We start from the raw sequence: 20732 nt of genomic DNA on the forward strand, positions 1-20732 counted from the left end.
AAGGCTTAAGCAGAGGGAAAGGGATTGCACACATTCTCCAAGGAGAAAAAAGCAGCCGGAGAGTGTGAGAAAGTATACTAGGGCCCCATAGACAACTAGCCTAGGCGCGAAGAGAATCGATTACCTAAATCACCGAAACTCACTCGTATACTATCTTGGAAGAAAATCAACATAATCTTAAATGTATAAAACTGCCTAAAGCTCCGATAACATTTTAAAAAACTCGGAAATTTGAATATCATGCAGGAAAGTACTTGGGCCAAACGACTAGGCTACAAGGTCTAGTATAGGCCAGAATCAGCAAATCATTCGCCAAAACGAAAATACTAAAAGAATCATATAAAGAAATCCTATGTAAAGCTGAATAGCTAAAATTATTAAAGCGAAACAGCCGGGAATGTCGCTCTGGCTAACTAAATGACTCATGCATTGCGAGCGACAGCGTCCAGGACCCCTCCGGTAGGGAACAGCTCTTGTAACAAAGATATCACTATCAAATTATTTTAAATTTGCAAAGAGCTTACATTTATACATAAAACTTATCAGAGGCAGAAGAAGTTGGAGAAAGCATTATAATGTTGAAAATAATCCAAGAATTGGGAGATAACACAGGAAAAAACACTGAGTTGTTGAGTTATGTAAAAAGGAAAACAGATGGCGCCGTGAGCTTACGAAACGGTAGAGGACAGGTACCTTGCGAGCGGCTCTCCTTTCTTTCTCGTTTTTCGTTTTCTTGCCAATTGGCCCCTTCCAAGTGTTAATTCTGTTCGGGGTGCAAATTGCTATGTGGCGTGTCAAGAATACGTCCTCTGATATTACGCGATATCCCTGGTTCTTTTATTTAGGGATATTCGCTCCAGGAGTTAGAATTCTGGGTATCTTAAGGTAAATTCTCTGGGAATATCACCGTAGTCATATATACCCAAGGAAGCTACCCTTTAGGAACTTCCATCAGGACGACATGGCTTGAGCCCAAAAAACCTAGAAATCCGCAGAAAAGATTAGCCTAAAAAATCTACACATCCACATAATAGAGTAACCTAAAAATTTTAGACATATATAGAATAGAGTAACATAAAATTCCTAGGGTTGCACTGATTAGTTTGCATAAAACCTAGACATCCACAAAATACATTAATCTATAGAACCGAGACATCCTCAGAATAGATGAAACTAAAAAACCTAGATATCGACAAAATAGACTAGCCTGAAAAAGTAGGCATATATATATATATATATATATATATATATATATATATATATATATATATATATATATATATATATATATATATATATATATATATATATATATATATATATATATATGTATATATATATATATATATATATATATATATATATATATATATATACATATATATATATATATATATATATATATGTATATATATATATATATATATATATATATATATATATATATATATATATATATATATATATATATATATATATATATATATATATATATAATAAAGTTGGTCCACGATCAAAGTCCCATCCATAAAAGCCGCGTGGTGAGTATCTGGCTACAGGATCGTCCTGAAATTGAAGTTTTGGAGTGGCCATCGAAAGGATGCGACTTGAACCCAATTGAACACCTTTGGGCTATGATGGTTTGGGAAAGGGACGCTGGGGAGCAGCATACCCACCAGGCAGTAGAAACTAAAGCCAATGATCTGTGGAAGAATGTCTGTCCACGTCCGCTACTTTGCATGAATCCTGTAGATTCCATACCCAATCGTCTGCATGAGGTCATCGAAGCAGATGGAGGTTGGATATCATACTGAAGTATTTTGTGTAAATACTGATAAAATATTAACAAAATATATGATTTTTAGTAAACTCCCTTTTACTTCACTACTAATTAATACAAAATGTTCTGGAAGATCGTGCATGATACAAAGCTCAGAGCAAAAATAATTTTACGTTCTTGAATGATAGGCATAATATCAAAATCAAATAAGTGACAAAAAGACAATCAACTTTCTGAATTGCTCAGGAATTGTCTAACACACTGTACTAAAACAATAAAGAGGTTTTAAGAATAACTTTCAGTCAAAGTTATCTAGATTTTGTAAAGAGAAGACATTTTAAATATTACTAGTTGTTTTTGTGAAATAGAAAGAAAATTCAAAGAATACGCTAATTCCAAGAAAAAGAGGATACTTATTAAGTAATAAAAAAAGATAGTAATAAAATTGAAAGACCAGGAGTACAACACTGTAGACAATATCTATTATCTAAAATAAGACTCATGAAGTAAAAATAAAGACTGATAGAATTAGCTTGAGTTGTAATGTGCACCCTAAGATGGGTTATATACTAGCCAACCCAACTTGCAAAGGTTTCCACTAGTGGTTAGTAACCCATTCCATATGACAAGAATGAGTCTTGGAATGGCAAAAACCCCTGCCACTGACTTTCCATGATAGAGAAATTGCTTCCTAAAATAGCATGTAAAATATCAATAAAAACAGGTCGTTAACGCATTCCCATTAGCTCTTCATACAAGAGCACTGGAAAACTACTTTGCCACAAATTTTCGACAACAAAGCATCATGAAAAAATGTCAAGCTATTCTTGAAACTAATAAGTATATCTGGTTTACTACTGACAGTAGTATCATGAGGCTTGTTTTACGATGTTGTTAATGTAGAACAGAAACTAAAAGAGACTCTCTCTCTCTCTCTCTCTCTCTCTCTCTCTCTCTCTCTCTCTCTCTCTCTCTCTCTCTCTCTCTCTCTCTCTCTCTCTCTCTCTCTTTTGAATATTTGTCACCTCATTACCATTTTTCTTCTCTTTCAGCCTTTCTCTCTTGATACTAAATATTATCTATGATGAAAGTATCTTCATATTTCATATTGACTTAATATATATAAGATTAAAAAAAAATCAGTTTTTTTCAAGTGTCTGAAAACGGGTATTGGGTGTTATACCCCATACCATCCACCTTCGCTCAAAATGTTGGTCCAATTACGCAATATGACAGATCTATGAATATTTACACATGAAAGTGCAGTTTGTGGTTACTACATTAATAACACAAGTGAAAAAAAAATGCCGACTTGCTTTTACAAATATTTATTTTGTTTTTGCTATAGAACACTTGTAGATTATAAAACACTTCCGTACACATTTAAACCAAATGTTTTGTAATGACCCTTGTTTGGTCATGTATCTTGATAAGATACGATAATATATGACAATACCAATTCAAGAATGTAGATATCGTAAACATAATTTTATTTTCATATTTATCCAGCATATTTCGTTAACTGCACATTTTACACGCAAACCCAGTAACGTAAAAACAACAACATCATCTATCTCATTCTAATGATATCAGACTATGGAGACTTTCCTCAATGCTTTAGAAAAATAAATACTTCCTATTCCACTCTGCGTCCAACGTCCTTGCGGTGTGCCATCTATTGGGTTTTCCAGGACTTATTTGTTCAAAGCTTCGGTGATTCATAGTGAGGCGATTCGTGTTCACTCTCTGGAGGTCTAAGGGAACGAACTTTTTTTCATGATAGTATCTCTGAGTTTGTGAAGCTCCTCTCTTTCATCGAGCTTGACAACAAAGCTTGAGCCTTAACATGGCCAAAAACTATGATCTTCTTCGGCTCCGTTTCTTCCTTTGAGGCTGGTTCCTTCCTTAGACGGACATAACAGTCCGGATACGACTCCTTGCTGGGCCATAATTCCACCTCCTCAAGGGGGACTGAGCCCAACTTCTCCGAAATGATGATCTTTCCCGTCGTTATAGGCATGTGCTCGGCATATCTCCAAGGGTTGGCATCAGAGCACAAGGGAAGGTCTTTTACGCTGAGCTTCTTCTGGGGCCCACGTGATGCTGCAAGTCTCCGCATCTCCAACTTCATTGCAGCAGCCTTCTCATTATTTTCCTTCTGCATCTGTTGGATCATCCCAACGATGGAAGAAAGTGTCTTTCCTAGCTCCTCTGGGAGAGAGGACGATGTTGAGGGAATATGTTCAGGGGCCTGAACCGGGGTAGCCGACACCTCATCGAATTCTTCCTTCTCATTGTCTGGAGCCTGCTCCTCTTCCTGGTCTTCTGTCAGAAGGTCTTTTTCCAAGCACTCGGACACCTCTGACATCTTATCGTCTAATTGGATGTCCTGCAGGGCGTCCGCGACTTCAGCATCCACCGGGATCTGCACTAACGGTATCTCCGCTTGAGGCTAGGGAATCACTGCATCTGCTGATGCCTTGGGGAAAGGTAAGCCCTCATCTTCTCACTTGGAAGATAGGGACCAGAAGTGTTCTTCTTAAAGCCCCTTACCCAGGTACGAAGCTTCTCCCTTGCTGCGTCCCTTGACTCCGCCGTCTTAGGGGAATCAAATGCCTCAGTAATCAGGTTTGTGCATACGGTACATACCTGCGGGTTCCAATACCGGAGATCACCTTTGGAGACTGCGCATGCTGAGAGCCTCCTACACAAATCATATCTACATTAGTTCTTGCTGCGGACGTTGCAGAAAACGCTTCCAAACTTTGGATGGTCCTCCTATAAAGAGAAGAAAATTCCATGAGTATCAAGTGAACTACGTATCACTGGATATACATAACTTGGAGTAATTAAACTAGAAAGGAAAGACACACACTTGTATTTCCTGCCCAGTTAATTGCTGTAACCTTCCAGATAATAAAATTGTATGGTTATTCTATACTAGAGTGACCAATAAATAATTTCCAGAGGAAAACAGGTGTATCTCAAACCAAAATAAGTGACTTTAAAATACTGGATAGTAGAAAAGAAAGAACTCACTTTCTTTATCTGTATGATTACACCAAAGGGCTGTACAAGACAACACAAGAGTGTTAGAAAAACTTAGTGTTGTAACATATACTATACTATAGTTTTCTCCCTGCAGTATATTCTATACTGAAAAATACGGGCTCTAGTATATAACTAGTTCCAAAGTATACTACTTTTAGACTATAAGGCGGAAGAACCCTGCTTCAAATGCGTCCCGGCCGGCAACTAAACAAGATAGCACCTGGCTGCCGGACGCTAAACGTAGCGGCCGGCAGAACCTTGGTGTGTTTCTATTACCGGCTGGCAACCAAACAATGATAGCAACCGGCTGCCGGCCACTAATCATAGCGTCAGGCAGAACTATGGTGTGATATTATAGCCAGCCGGCAAAGGTATACAACCAATGCCGGCCGGCAGAAAAAGAACCAGAGAACTTCCAACTGCCCGGCTGCTGGCCACTTAGGCCGGCAGTCAGGCTAGGGTACAAACACCGGGATAAGAGACTGTACTGCCTCATAGCCCGACAACCCGAAAGAGTGCACATAAGGAAGGGGAGAATATAACTTCAGGCTTCCTTGACCAATGCCATCTGGCTCTACAGACAAACATGAATTAGAGACCAAGGGAGGTCCGGGGAGCACTCAAAGCAGAAGACCCTTGCCGACCGGCACGCACTGCTGGCCGGCAAGGCACTGAGTGAACTCCACATCCTAACCTATGCTAGGTACAGATGTAGAATGACGGACAGGGATGCAATGGCTAGGCCATCACTAAGGAAAGAGGGGGGAGGGGGAAAGAGGGTCCTGCTAACCTTGCTCTAATAATGAATCCCCCACAGCCAAGAAAACTCATATTAGCCTAGGGGATATCAGAGAAGGGAGGCCGGCAGTACTTGCCAACTCCCCCGGAACCAAAGCAAGGAAGGCGTTGTTATTCACAGAAAAGGAGGATCTCATCCTCCACACCGAGAACAACAACACTGGACTAGTCTGCTAGATCACAAAAAGAAGGAATCATCTCGTACAGAAACCTTCGAAAGTGAACTAAGGAGGCTAAGTCTCCTATGTCTGCTGTCAGCCTAGCAAGGGAATCTCAACCATAATGCTAGACAGAAACAGACTCAGACTAAGAACTCTGATGTCCTGCCCCTTCCTGAATCCAGACTTACTGGAAACAGGAAAGAACAGAAACACCCTAATATAGTGTATCCAAATTCAATTCAGATAAACCATTAGGGTTAAGCCCAAGGCTTAAGCAGAGGGAAAGGGATTGCACACATTCTCCAAGGAGAAAAAAGCAGCCGGAGAGTGTGAGAAAGTATACTAGGGCCCCATAGACAACTAGCCTAGGCGCGAAGAGAATCGATTACCTAAATCACCGAAACTCACTCGTATACTATCTTGGAAGAAAATCAACATAATCTTAAATGTATAAAACTGCCTAAAGCTCCGATAACATTTTAAAAAACTCGGAAATTTGAATATCATGCAGGAAAGTACTTGGGCCAAACGACTAGGCTACAAGGTCTAGTATAGGCCAGAATCAGCAAATCATTCGCCAAAACGAAAATACTAAAAGAATCATATAAAGAAATCCTATGTAAAGCTGAATAGCTAAAATTATTAAAGCGAAACAGCCGGGAATGTCGCTCTGGCTAACTAAATGACTCATGCATTGCGAGCGACAGCGTCCAGGACCCCTCCGGTAGGGAACAGCTCTTGTAACAAAGATATCACTATCAAATTATTTTAAATTTGCAAAGAGCTTACATTTATACATAAAACTTATCAGAGGCAGAAGAAGTTGGAGAAAGCATTATAATGTTGAAAATAATCCAAGAATTGGGAGATAACACAGGAAAAAACACTGAGTTGTTGAGTTATGTAAAAAGGAAAACAGATGGCGCCGTGAGCTTACGAAACGGGAGAGGACAGGTACCTTGCGAGCGGCTCTCCTTTCTTTCTCGTTTTTCGTTTTCTTGCCAATTGGCCCCTTCCAAGTGTTAATTCTGTTCGGGGTGCAAATTGCTATGTGGCGTGTCAAGAATACGTCCTCTGATATTACGCGATATCCCTGGTTCTTTTATTTAGGGATATTCGCTCCAGGAGTTAGAATTCTGGGTATCTTAAGGTAAATTCTCTGGGAATATCACCGTAGTCATATATACCCAAGGAAGCTACCCTTTAGGAACTTCCATCAGGACGACATGGCTTGAGCCCAAAAAACCTAGAAATCCGCAGAAAAGGTTAGCCTAAAAAATCTAGACATCCACATAATAGAGTAACCTAAAAATTTTAGACATATATAGAATAGAGTAACATAAAATTCCTAGGGTTGCACTGATTAGTTTGCATAAAACCTAGACATCCACAAAATACATTAATCTATAGAACCGAGACATCCTCAGAATAGATGAAACTAAAAAACCTAGATATCGACAAAATAGACTAGCCTGAAAAAGTAGGCATATATATATATATATATATATATATATATATATATATATATATATATATATATATATATATATATATATATATATATATATATATATATATATATATATATATATATATATATATATATATATTTGGGCTCAGGCCATGTCGTCCTGATGGAAGTTCCTAATAGGTAGCTTTCTAGGGTATATTTGACTATAGTGATATTCCCAGAGAATTTAACCTCCAGAATTCTAGCTTCTGGAGCGAATATCCCTAAATAATCTCACAGGGATATCGCATAATATCAGAGGACGTATTCTTGACACGTCACATAGCTATCTTCCCCCCGAACAGTATTAACGCTTCGAGGGGTTACAGTGACAAGAATCTGAAATGAGAATGAAAAGAGAGCCGCTCATAAGTCATCTCTCCTAATCCGGTTCCAGTGTGTATCTGATGAAGGCGGAAGCGCCCTCTTTTTTCCTTTTCGTGTAGCTCTACTACTCGGTGTTTTCCCTTGTGTTTTCTCGTAATTTTGGATTTAATTCAACATTTTGATGACTTCCCCGGCCTCTTTTGCCTCTGGAAAGTTGAGTATTATCTTTACTATGTATAAATGTAAGCTCTTGTCGTATAAAATCAAAAGTGATATTAACGTTAACAAGAGCTGTTGCCTACCGGAGGCATCCTTGAAGCTATCACTCACTATTTATGGGTCATTTAGTTAGCTAGAGCGACGTTCCCGATTTGTTATGCTTTAATAATCAAGCTATTTAGCTCCTCTAAGAATGCTTATATTATACCGCAGCTTTTAGTTCAGTGATTCAGGTAACCGATCTTGCCCTTCGCGAGGCTTACTAGCCTAGGCGTCTGGCCCTAGTACTTTCATGCATGATATAAGTTTTTCCGAGTGTTATATTATTGAAGCTATAGGCAAATATTTTATACATGTAAGATATTGTTGAATGTTCTTTCCAAGATTGTATACGAGAGAGTTTCGGTGAATTAGGTAATCAATTCTCACCTTACCTAGTCTAGTAATCTAGGTACATTAGTATACTTTCGCATATCCCCGATTGTTCTTTTCTCCTCCGGAGGCTAAGTTCAATCCCTCTCTCCCTCTGTAAGCCTTTGGCTAAATCCTAGTGGTTCTATCGGTATAATAATTCAGGTATAACTATTCTAGGATATGTCTGTCCTGACCTGATAACCAGAGTGACTGTTTTTTTGGGTTAGGGCAGAACATCAGAGTTTCTAGTCTGTGGTCTGCTTCTTCCTAGTATAGAAAATGAGTCTCCTTTGCTAGGTTAGGGGCGGACACAGAAAGCTTTGCTTCCCTAGTCGATGTCGGAAGGATTCTGTAAGAGATGATTCCTTCCTCTAGTGGCCTAGCAGACTGTCCTGTGTTGTTTTTCTCGGGCTGGAGAATGAGTTTTCTCTGTTGCCCGGCGAAATAACTTCACCTATCTTTGTTCTGGCTGGGAGGAAGAGAGCAAGTATTGCCAGTCTTCCTCCCTAATAGACAACTCTAGGTTAGGATGAGCTTCCCTAACTGCTGAGTGTGTCTCTTGCTAGAACGAAGTCTATAGGACCCTTATCCCTTCCCCACTTCTCTTTCCTATATTTTCTTTTGGCCGCAGTCCTACTTCCGTACCTAGTGTAGGTTAGGATGGAGGACCGGCTCAGCTCTCTGCCGGCTGGCATTACGTGTCGGCCGGCAGAGACCCTTTGTTCTTTGCAGAGTGAACCCCAGACCTCCCTTGGTCTCCCTTCCATGTCTGCCGGTAGAGCCCGGTAGGCTATAGATTCTTTGGAAGCCTGAATGCTACGTTCTCCCCTTCCATAAGTTCACTCTTTTTGGATGGAAGGTCGTATGGAAATACCGCCTTATAACTTTACGTCCATACTGTTTCCTGACTATTGTGTTCCACCCCTAACCCGGCTGTCAGCTGTTAAGCTGACAGCCGGGCCGGTGGAGGTTTTCTGGTTCTTGGCTACTGCCGGGGGGCATGAGAATTATTACCTTTGCCTGCCGGCAGTGGAAACACAGCCCAAATCTGCTGGCCACTACGATTAGCGGCCGGCAGTCGGGTATTAGTGTTTTCAGCTGTCGGCTGGCAATGATTGCCGGCCGGCACACATTCGCGATTCAGTGGGCTGCTGCCTATTAGTTAAAGATAGTATATCTTTGACCTATACAGGGGTAGATGCCGTCCGGCACAACAGCATGCGATGTACAGTAGTTGCTATATTTGTAGTGTAATACACTGCATTAGTAGAAACTGCTGTACAGAGTTTGTGATAACACTAAATTTCTTCTTCATACTTAATGTTATCTTGTACAGCTTTTTGTTGAGACCGTACAATATATAGAAAGTAAGTTCTTTCTGTATTCTTTCTATTCCGTATATTAAAACTTTATCTCAAGGTGTAAACTACACCTTAAACTTCGTTTAGGAAATTACAAAAGGGATTTCAGAATAGAATTAATTTTAGTTTTGATATCTCAGGAGGTTTCAGTAATTGACTGGACAGGAAATACAAGTATGTGTCTTTCCTTCTTTCTTCTATAGCTTTTCTATATAAGCTAAATGTTTCAATATAAGTGAAGCCTTCACTTGATACTCGTGGATTTTTCTTTTCTTTACAGGAGGACCATCCGAAGTGCGGGAGTGTGTTCTGTAATATCCGCAGTAAGTACTTCTGTGGACATCGATATTGTAGGAGGCACGCAGCATGCTCAGCCTCCAGAGGTGATCTCCGGTACTGGGACCCTCAGGTTTTAACAGTTTATTCTAACCTAATTACCGAGGCTTTTGACGACCCTAAGTCGACGGATTCAAGGGATGCTGCCAGGGAAGTGTTACAATCCTGGGTGAAGGGTTTTCAGAAAAACACCTTAGGCCCCTACCTTCCAAATGTGAATATGAGGGCCTATCTTTTCCCTAAAGCATCGGCTAATGCAATCATCCCCCAGCCTCAGGTAGAGATACCAACTGCCCAGAATCTGGTAGATTCTGAAGTCTCGGTCGCCCTTCAAGACATCCAATTGGACGATAGGATGTCGGAGGTGTTGGATTCTACTGAGTTGGACCTTCTAGGAGAAGGGCAGAAGGAGGAGCTGTTCCAGGCTCCTCAAGTAGAAGAGGAAGAAATCGACGAAGTGTCTGTTACATCGGTTCTGGATCCAGAACCTGTTCCTTCGACGTCGTCTGCTAACCCAGATGAACTGGGAAGGACTCTTTCTTCCAGTGTTCAGAGGACCCAACAAATTCAAAGGAAGAATGATAAGAAGGAATCTGCAATGAAACTGGAGATACGTAGACTTGCAGTATCACGTGGGCCCCAGAAGTAGCTCAGAGTAAACGATCTTCCTTTGTGCTCGGATACCAATCCTTGGAGGTATGCTGAACACATGCCAATGACAACCGGGAAGATCTTCATCACAGAAAAGTTGGGAGCAATTCCCCTGGAAGAAGTGGAATTTTGGCCCAACAAAGATTCTTATCCGGACTGCTATGTCCGTCTTAGGAAGGAGCCAGACTCGAAGGAGGAGACGGAGCTGAAGGAGGTCATAGTTTTTTACCATAGTAAAGCTCAGACATTACTAGCGAGCTCGATGAAAGAGAGGGGCTTTACTAACTCAAAGGTGCCCGCCTTGAGTAAGAAGCTTCCCTCCTTTGTGGCCTCTCCTACCAGAGCCATTCCCTTCTTGGAAAAGTGATATAAGGTAGCCTTAAAGGCGGTGGAGGCAGGGAAAACATGCCCTTCCTTGGAGGAGTGCAAGCCGTTATCTCTGACCTCTCCCTTGGACCAAGAAGACTGGAAGGACGTACACCTTACCTCCTCAGTCGGGAAGCTGGAAGCTGATATTGCTGAACTCCAGTTCGGTGAGGCACTTCCAAAACTGTCGGAGGTTCTCTTGCATAGAAAGAAAGAGACAAAGGAAAGACTTGCGGCACCGATGTTGTTGCAAACGACACTAGAAACGATGGCAAGTGACCCCAAGAACCAGGACATGTTCATGGTTGTAGCCAAAACATATCTGGCCACAGTTACAAAGGATCTCTATAGCTTTATTAAAGTTAGGAGAGACTGTAGAGAGTTTGTATTCGCCTCGGCTGCAGTGAGGCATGAACCGAGGAAACTGATCTCCTCTCGTATTTGGGGTAAAGACCTCTTTCCCAATGAAGTGGTTAAAGAGTTAGTAGACAAGGCCGCCACAGAGAATAGTAATCTTCCTAAAAAGTGGGGCTTAGATCTTAAGAGAAAGTCTTCTCCGGATGAGGGTCCCCATCCCAAGAGAAAGACAAAAAGGCCTAGGCTATCCTCTCAGCCGGCTAAACCCTACCGACAGCAACTTCAACAACAACGTCCTGTGACCGCGGTGCCTGAGATAGTGGCACAACCTCCAACCACGTACCAGCTGGTACCTCAACAAGTGGCGACACAGTCACCAGTCTTTAACCCAGCCTTCGAAAGATAGACTTCTTCCTTTCATTCGATAGCTAGAGGAACAGCCAGAGGCTCTTCTAGACGCCCTTCAAGAGGAAGGGGATACAGGGGAGGACGCAGTCAAGGAGGCAAGGCCCCAGGTCCACAACAGCAGAAGTAAGAAACTTCCAGTAGGAGGGAGACTACAGCTATTTAGGGATCGCTGGACCTACGATCACTGGGCCCACAGATTAATTAAAAATGGACTAGGTTGGAGCTGGAGCAGTCCTTCACCTCATTTTCAATTCTTCCAACACTCATCCCCCGTTCTGGAAGAATATGTCCGAGAACTCCTAGACAAAAGAGTAATCCAGAAAGTTAAGTCCATAAAATTCCAAGGAAGGCTGTTTTGTGTTCCAAAGAAGGACTTGTCGCCACTCAACAAGTTCATAGTGAACTACAAGTTCAGAATGCTCACACTTTAACACATAAGGACCCTACTGCCCAGAAGGGCATATACCGTCTCTATAGACTTGTCTGACGCTTATTGGCACGTTCCAATTAATCGTCACCTCTCCTCCTACCTAGGCTTCAAGTTACATAGAAAACTTTACGCCTTCAGAGCCATGCCTTTCGCGCTAAACATAGCCTCAATGATTTTCACGAAGCTCGCGAACGCAGCCATCCATCAATTACGCCTAAAGGGGGTCTAAGTAGTAGCCTATTTGGACGACTGGCTGGTGTGGGCAGCCTCCAGGACAGAATGCATGCATGCTTCTAAGATAGTGATCCAGTTCCTGGAACATCTGGGATTCAAGATCTACATAAAAAAGTCTTAACTTTATCCAGCTCAAAAATTCCAGTGGTTGGGAATCCACTGGAATTTGGAGTCACATCGACTTTCCATTCCTGGTAAAAAGAGTAAAGAAATAGCAGGATCTGTCAAGAGACTATTGAAATCCATACGGATATCAAGACGCGAACAGGAGAGACTGCTTGGCTCTCTACAGTTTGCTTCGATAACAGATGCAACAGTTGTCTGGAGAAAATACGCATCAAACGCACGAAGAGATCTAATAAGACCACTACCGACTCGACTGCGAAAGCTTCTCAAGCCGTGGTCCAATGCCAAGCAATTGAAGAAATCAATACTTCTTCAACCTCCTCCCCCGTCAGTAATTATCCACACAGACGTTTCAAAGGATGGCTGGGGAGGTCACTCTCATCAAATGAGAGTCCAAGGAGCTTGTTCCAATCTTTTCAAGTCATTTCACATCAACTTTCTGACCCTAAAGAAAGTTTTTCCTCGCCACTCGACCCACATAAGACTGGTTTTAGACAGCGAGATGGTAGTGAGATGCCTGAATCGACAAGGGTCAAGGTTACCTCAAATCGACCAAGTAATGTTGGCCATATTCCGTTTAGCGGAAAGGAAGAAATGGCACCTGTCAGCATTTCATATTCAGGGGTTCTGCAATGTGACAGCGGACGCTCTATCCAGGTTTACACCTATAGAGTCAGAATGGTCCCTTGACGCAGGATCGTTCTCCTTCATCTTGAGTCAAGTCCCAGAGCTGCAGATAGACCTCTTTGCGACGAAAGATAACAAGAAAATAGATCGCTACGTGTCCCCATACAAGGATCTGCTAGCGGAGGCAGTGGACGCTATGTCTCTGGACTGGAACAGATGGTCCAGTATTTATCTGTTCCCTTCGCACAACCTCCTTTTGAAGGTCCTTGACAAGCTGAGATCCTTCAAAGGGAAAGCAGCAATAGTGGCCCATAAGTGGCCAAATAGCGTGTTGTTCCCTCTGGCATTGGAACTACGACTAAAATTTGTACCGATACCGGATCCATCCCTGTCTCAGCGAGTACAGAAGTCAACTGTCCTCGCTTCATCACAGAAAACACGGAACCTATATCTCATGATTTTCTCTCCTTAACGATGAGAAAAAAATTCGATGTTAAAAGTCAATTCAGACTTTTGGAGGAAACCAGAAGACATTATGAGACTTCAGGGAAGAAACAGATATCCCTTATCAAGGCGAAGAAACCAACAGAAATCTAGACAGATTCCTATTTATCATTCTTCATTTACCTTCATGGGCAAGGTTTAGCAGCCAACACAATTCTTTTGTTCAAGTCTGCCTTGACAAGACAGATACCATATGCCTTACAGGTCGACCTTTCTAACGACGTTCTTAATGAACTACAAAGGCCCATGCTAGGCTTAGCCCTTCAGCGGCTCCAAGGACCCTTTGCATGGTCAGTAGATAAGTTCTTCATTGTGTATAAATAGTGAACAATGAGGAATGTGCTTGGAAGGCTTTGAATTTTAAGTTATATTTCTGCTTGTACTCTCTTTGGGGGCCAGAGTTAGTGAAATAGTGGCTCTCTCTAGAGAGGATGGCCACGTCAAGTTCTTGGAGGGAGAACTGAATCTATTTCCAGACCCAACGTTTCTTACCAAGAACAAGCTATCCACCAATAGGTGGGGTACCTAGAAAATCTTCCCTCTGAAGGAAGATGCATCTCTATGTCCAGTGGAGTGCCTAAGGTCTATCTTCATAGAACTTCAGACTTTATGGGAGGACAGCTGTTCAGAAGAGAAACCCAGGGTTCAAAGTTTTCTATAACTAAGGGCGAAACTCACCCGTGTTATTCGCAGAACGGATCCAGACAGTACACCCGTTAGTCATGATTCGAGGAAAATTGCCTCTTCCATAAAATTTCTTTCATTATATGGACTTGGAACATCCTTGTTTGTACACCAGCTGGTAGTCATCGAAGGTGTTCTTTGCACACTATGCAAAGCTAGTGGAGCAACTTAAGAATTCTGTGGTAGCAGCAGGTAGAATTCTTTAATCTTCTGTTTTAAATCTGCGAGGAACAGTGTAATTAATTTGGGACGATTAATTAAGAGGGTGCGTGTGTAGTCACTGTATGTTACTACACACTGAGCGATAGGCCACGAAAGTGTCCTTACAAACTGTTACATTGTCGTCGGTGAACAATAGCATAATACGGACACTTGTGCCAAGCGTTTTTTACGCTAGTGTAAATTAATAGTATACAGACTATATCATTATTATTAATAATGCAATTGAAGTGGCAAATCTGTTTCCTAGTGATGCAACAATATTTTCTGTTGACTGTTTTTCTTTATGCTTTGATGCATATCATCTAAATTTTATAAATTTCATAAATGTTCATCTGTTATGTATGTTTATTAAATTCTAATAAACTAGTTCACAGTGAACCCTGCGTCTTATTCGCCCACACTCATTTTATTAGAAATGTACTGAGCATTAAGATTAAAAAATGGATATTTTTATCACGGTACATCTTTTAAGACTGTTCCCTGATTCAAGCAAAAATCTACTCACTCTAACCCTTCCTTGGAAGGGTTGACGTGGTACCCTAACGGGATAGTGGCAAAGAGGCAAAATTTGTTCCTATGCGGATACAACCATTATCCAATAGTTTATGAGAATAGTCACATTGGGGAAGGTGTCACAAATTCATACTGATATTGGTGACTCTTATACAAACTTTGCTTTATATTGCATAGGGCGAGACCACTATGCAAGCTTGTCATTTTGTTATCCATAATTATTATGTACTCCTCGAGACTTTTTCCAGTCTAGTACGACTCTTCCCTGTAGGGGGCCGGAAGCACAACATAGTTCATGTTTAGATGAAATGATGTATGACGGTAACATCATAGGTCTCTAGGTCTCCATGGACCAGGAAAATACTTTCTTGAGAGTACGGCACTGATTGAGAATCCACAGATACAGTAATGCTCTGGTAAACTTCCATCAGGACAACATGGAATGAGCCCAAAAAACAGATTTTGAGGGAAGCGAAAAATCTATTTCTAGGTGAGGTAGCCATGTCGTCCTGATGCACCCGCCCTTCCTTTTATTGTAAAAGGACTTATTGACCGCTCCCTATAATACAGTATCTGTAACACCTCGTATATCGCTACATGGAATAAAGAGGGCGCTTCCGCCTTCATCATATACACACTGGAAACGGAATAGGAGAGATGCCTTGGGAACGGCTCTCTTTTCATTCTCGTTTCAGATTCTTGTCACTGTAACCCCTCGAAGCGTTAATACTGTTCGGGGTGAAGATAGCTATGTGACGTGTCAAGAATACGTCCTCTGATATTATGCGATATCCCTGTGAGATTATTTAGGGATATTCGCTCCAGGAGCTAGAATTCTGGAGGTAAAATTCTCTGGGAATATCACTATAGTCAAATATACCCTAGAAAGGTACCTCTTAGGAACTTCCATCAGGATGACATGGCCTGAGCCCAAATATATATTTATATATATATATATATATATATATATATATATATATATATATATATATATATATATATATATATATATATATGTATCTATCTATCTATATATATTATGTGTGTGTGTATGTGTGTGTGCGTGTGCGTGTGTGTGTGTATGTATGTGTATGTATATGCATGTACTGTTACGTTCAGAGTTAAAATAGACCATAGAAGGACGAAGAGGTTTTACTGTCAAGGGGAGAGAAAAAACATTTATTCGTATATAAAGAAGAAACGAAGAATGGGTAAAGATCCATACGAGAAGGAGAGAGAGAGAGAGAGAGAGAGAGAGAGAGAGAGAGAGAGAGAGAGAGAGAGAGAGACCTACCGTCTGTGCTTGGCAGGTTTATTCATCCACTTGTGTTTTATGTGACGTAAGAAATAAAATTCGAGATAAGATTTAGCTTCCTGAAGAAATTGTTATCAGACAAATACACAAACGGATCAGGCACAGAATTTTCAGCGTTTTTTTTTTTTTTTTTTTTTTTTTTTTTTTTTTTTGAGGCCGTTAGAACCGGCACCTATTGGAGTATGAAAGAAAATCAAAGTTTTTAGAAGTGTAATGAAATATATCAAGCAAGTTCTCAGGTTGACATTCTTCTTTCGTCAACAGTCAACACAGTAATTCAAAACAAATTCTTTTTACAGAGAAAGAATACAAGTCCCAAGGAAACCCTAATAATAAATAGTGTTAGTAAGAAATGGTTTTCCCTTGAGCAAGCGAGCTGTTAGGAGGTGGATGAGAGACGAGTCGGGTACAATTTACTTCATTTGGATGGAACCTGGGTATGTATATAGCCTATTCCAGTAAAAAAGAGCCTGACATTTCGAGAAAAAAAAAAAATTCATCTAGGCAAGGGTAGAGCGATCACAACAATATATAGAAAAGGAATAAAAGAAGTTACAGTGTACGAGCGTGTGATACACTTGCGGTACATCCAGATAAGGCAAAAGTCGGTCTTCGCTTTTCACTTGACAATTCAGAGATGATTCCTAATGTTTCATTAGTGTGGAAATTTTGGTAAAAGGAAGAAAAGTAAAATATTCTTGTTACTTGATGATTATTTGAAAATCTTTACGAAAGTGTAACTGAATCTATATTGGGTTACGTAAAAAAACTAAAATGAAAAAGAGGGATTAAAAATATTCTCCTTCAAATAACTAGGGAACCCAACAGTATAGAGAATAATTTGAAGATACTGGAACTTTCAAAACTCTTGTAAAAATATCACAAGGTTTTATTCCTAATTTAAATGAGAATAGTAAAGTGATCTTGAAAATCTCCACATAAATTCAACTTGGGTCCTCCAAGCAGTATCCAAATTTCAACTGTCAAAATGAACATGTTTTTCAAATAGTCGACATAGAGCTGGAGGATCCTTCTGCGAACTTAGAAGAATGCGTTTTGTTCTGAAGCTATCAAAGATTCTAGACGCAAAGCTGGAAGGACAACAAACATTCTATCTATGACGTTGCGTGATGGAGACACACGACAATTTATGAATTTATGAACTACTTTGTAAAAAACGTGGAGAGAGCTATGGGGTCATTTGACTGGCCAGACATTACCACATTGGATCCTTCTCTCTGGCTACGGCTCGGTTTCCCATTGCCTACTCTCACACCGAATAGTCTAGCTTATTCTTTACAGTCTCTCCTCTGTCCTCATACACCTAGCAACACTGGGATTACCGAACGATTCTTCTTTCCCCAAATGGGTTAACTAGTGCACTGTAATTGTTCAGTTACCACTACCATCTTGGTAATGGTAGAAGCCAAAGCCTCTGTATCATGGTCTTCCACTGTCTTTGGTTAGAGTTCTCTTGCTTGAGGGTACACTAGGGCACACTATTCTAGCTTATTTCTCTTTCTCTTGTTCTGTTAAAGTTTTCATAGTTTATATAGAAAATATTTATTTTAATGTTTTTAAGATATTTTATATTTCCTTGTTTCCTTTCTTCACTGGGCTATTTTCCCTGTTGGAGCTCCAGAGCTTATCACATCCTGATTTTACAACTAGGGTAGTAGCTTAGCCAGTAATAATAATAATAATAATAATAATAATAATAATAATAATAATAATAATAATAATAATAATAATAATAATAATCAGATGAAGCATCTTATTTATTTTGGAGATCACATTCAAATCTCTTCATTTAAAGATGAACACAAAGGGATTCCCGCTTATTAAGATTTTTGCAAAACAATTCCTCTCCTAATTAGATAAAATGGATTGGTTTTTCTTGTAAAATAAAGGCTTCCTATTTTTTTTATTGCAAATTGTTTGGATTTTATCCTCGTATACCCTGTACCTATTCTGAATTATAAGTAAATAAGAAATGTTTACTTTATTACTTCATGCTCGTTAATTTTAACTGAACCTCAATGGAATATAAAACTTATATTTTTTTCCCCATTGGTATATTGATAGATATTCTGTAACGTACTTTGTCGTTACTGTAAATCTCTGTCTTGTAAGACTATTGACACTACATCACATTTAAATGTACATTTATAATTTCGGAAATTCAATAAGAGACTGTATCGATTGAAAGAGGAAGTTGTGGATTTCAAATGCCCAGAGATTGGACAATAGGCAATTACTAAATGACTCTGGCTGGAAAGTAACTTTGGATTTGTCTCGAAATGCTGATTACCTTAGGTTACACAAGTGAAGATTATTGGTAGTGAAATCAAGTACGTTTTGACAGAGATGAAACCAGTATAATGGAGTTTCTGAGAGGAATTTATGTGCAATTAAAACTTAGCAGTTATGAAAGTTTTGTTTGCAAGAAAAAATTTTATGCTAATTTTCTTCTTGGTAAAAAAAAAAATCCTCCATATTTCGTTTTGTTACTGTTATAACATTCGCTGCCATCACTTTAGGTGAATATCATTTTGCTACCAAAATGTAATGTGAATATTTTCATTCATTTTAAACGGCTGGATAGTTTATATCTTCTACTGATATTTCCATCTATTGAAATATTCTATTCCATTTGTGTTTAACAAATTACATTCCCTTAGTGCTGCAAACCTGCACCGTGATAAAATATGTCTTTCTTGTCAACATGATCAGGAAATGGAAAATCAAAAAGGAAAACTAAGAATTAAGAAACCAAATGATAGAGATTAAGTCGAAAATGACAACAGTTGGAAATAAGAAACAAAGAAGCCATAGACGATGTTGTAGAAAATGGGATTAGTATCCAAAGGCTGCAAAACAAGGCAAAATCATGGACAGAATTTAATGAGGGAGTAATTATCAACAAAACCAGAGAGTGTATGAAACCAAGTAGATAAAAGGTAGTAAAGGACGAGACGAAACAACATCATACAAATGTACCTGCTATTAGGAATATTCTCCCTCTTAAGAGAGGGAGAGAAGGACGAGACAGTGCTATTTAGAGACCAGTAGTAAAGAGAAAGTTCAGGTCCTATCATGGTGTCCACGAACAGAAGATAGAAGTACTGTAGTTAGTATATCTAAAAGACAGAACAACAAGGCCACTATTATTGTTCAAACAACCGGAAACAATCTGTTTTCAAGAAAGGAGATCGTGGGCCAAACAGAACCTTTGATTAAACAGCAAGAAAAAACTGTTGAACACCCAAGAACAAGACAAATAATGGAATTTTATATAGGCATTCTCCCAAGACTTAATGTCAGCCACTTCAACCTCAGTAAGGCCATAGTAATATATAGGCTGAAGGCCATATGCCAGGAAAAGCAAAGTAAATTATAGATTATTGGGGCACTTTTTGAATCTGAAGAAAGTTTCACAACAACGGTGGTATAGGCTTTAGTGAAGAAGGCAAGAGTATAGGAAAACCAACTTAATCTGAACCTGTATATTTGATAAAAAAAAAATACAATATACAAAGGGCAAACTCAGTCCTTAGAAAAAAATCCCACGATATACAAGTGAAACTAAAACACTGGTTAATCAAGGAAACCGGCAAAGCCACAGATGAATATATAGTAGGATATAGTATTTCCTCAGAGTCACAAAACTCAATGCTACTATGAGATTCAGGGTCTCTGTAACACGGTTTTTTGGACTTTGCTCCTTATCAAAGCATCTGATATAGCTGAAAGTTGACATGTGTATATTTTACAACCACACACAAATTTTGTCAGCATTATCGATAACTTAAAGCCGATAGTTTTAATTTTCATAGAGTAAAAATGCTCTGGCCGACGCCATGGCCAGTGATAGCCTCATTGCCTTATTTTTTGTTTGGGTTCCCCCAGGTCCCACAGTGTGAGGCACCTCGTATATCCATCCGGAGAGTTGCTAATACATCTTCCGGTGTATTTTGCATCTTCCAGTCTTGGATGGTCTGGGATGCATCTTAGGTATTTATCGAGCTTATTTTTAAACGCATCTACGCTCACTCCTGATATGTTTCTTAGATGAGCTGGCAGCACATTAAATAGTCGCTGCATTATCGATGCTGGTGCGTAGTGGATTAATGTCCTGTGCGCCTTTCTCAGTTTACCTGGAATGCTTTTTGGCACTATTAATCTACCTCGCCTTGCTCTTTCTGATACTTTAAGTTCCATGATGTTTTCAGCAATTCCTTCTATTTGCTTCCATGCTTGTATTATCATGTAGCGTTCTCTTCTCCTTTCTAGACTGTATAGTTTTAAAAATTGCAGTCTTTCCCAGTAATCAAGGTC

Source organism: Palaemon carinicauda, chromosome 6 (genome assembly GCF_036898095.1).
Source record: "Palaemon carinicauda isolate YSFRI2023 chromosome 6, ASM3689809v2, whole genome shotgun sequence".
Taxonomy (NCBI): Eukaryota; Metazoa; Arthropoda; class Malacostraca; order Decapoda; family Palaemonidae; genus Palaemon; species Palaemon carinicauda.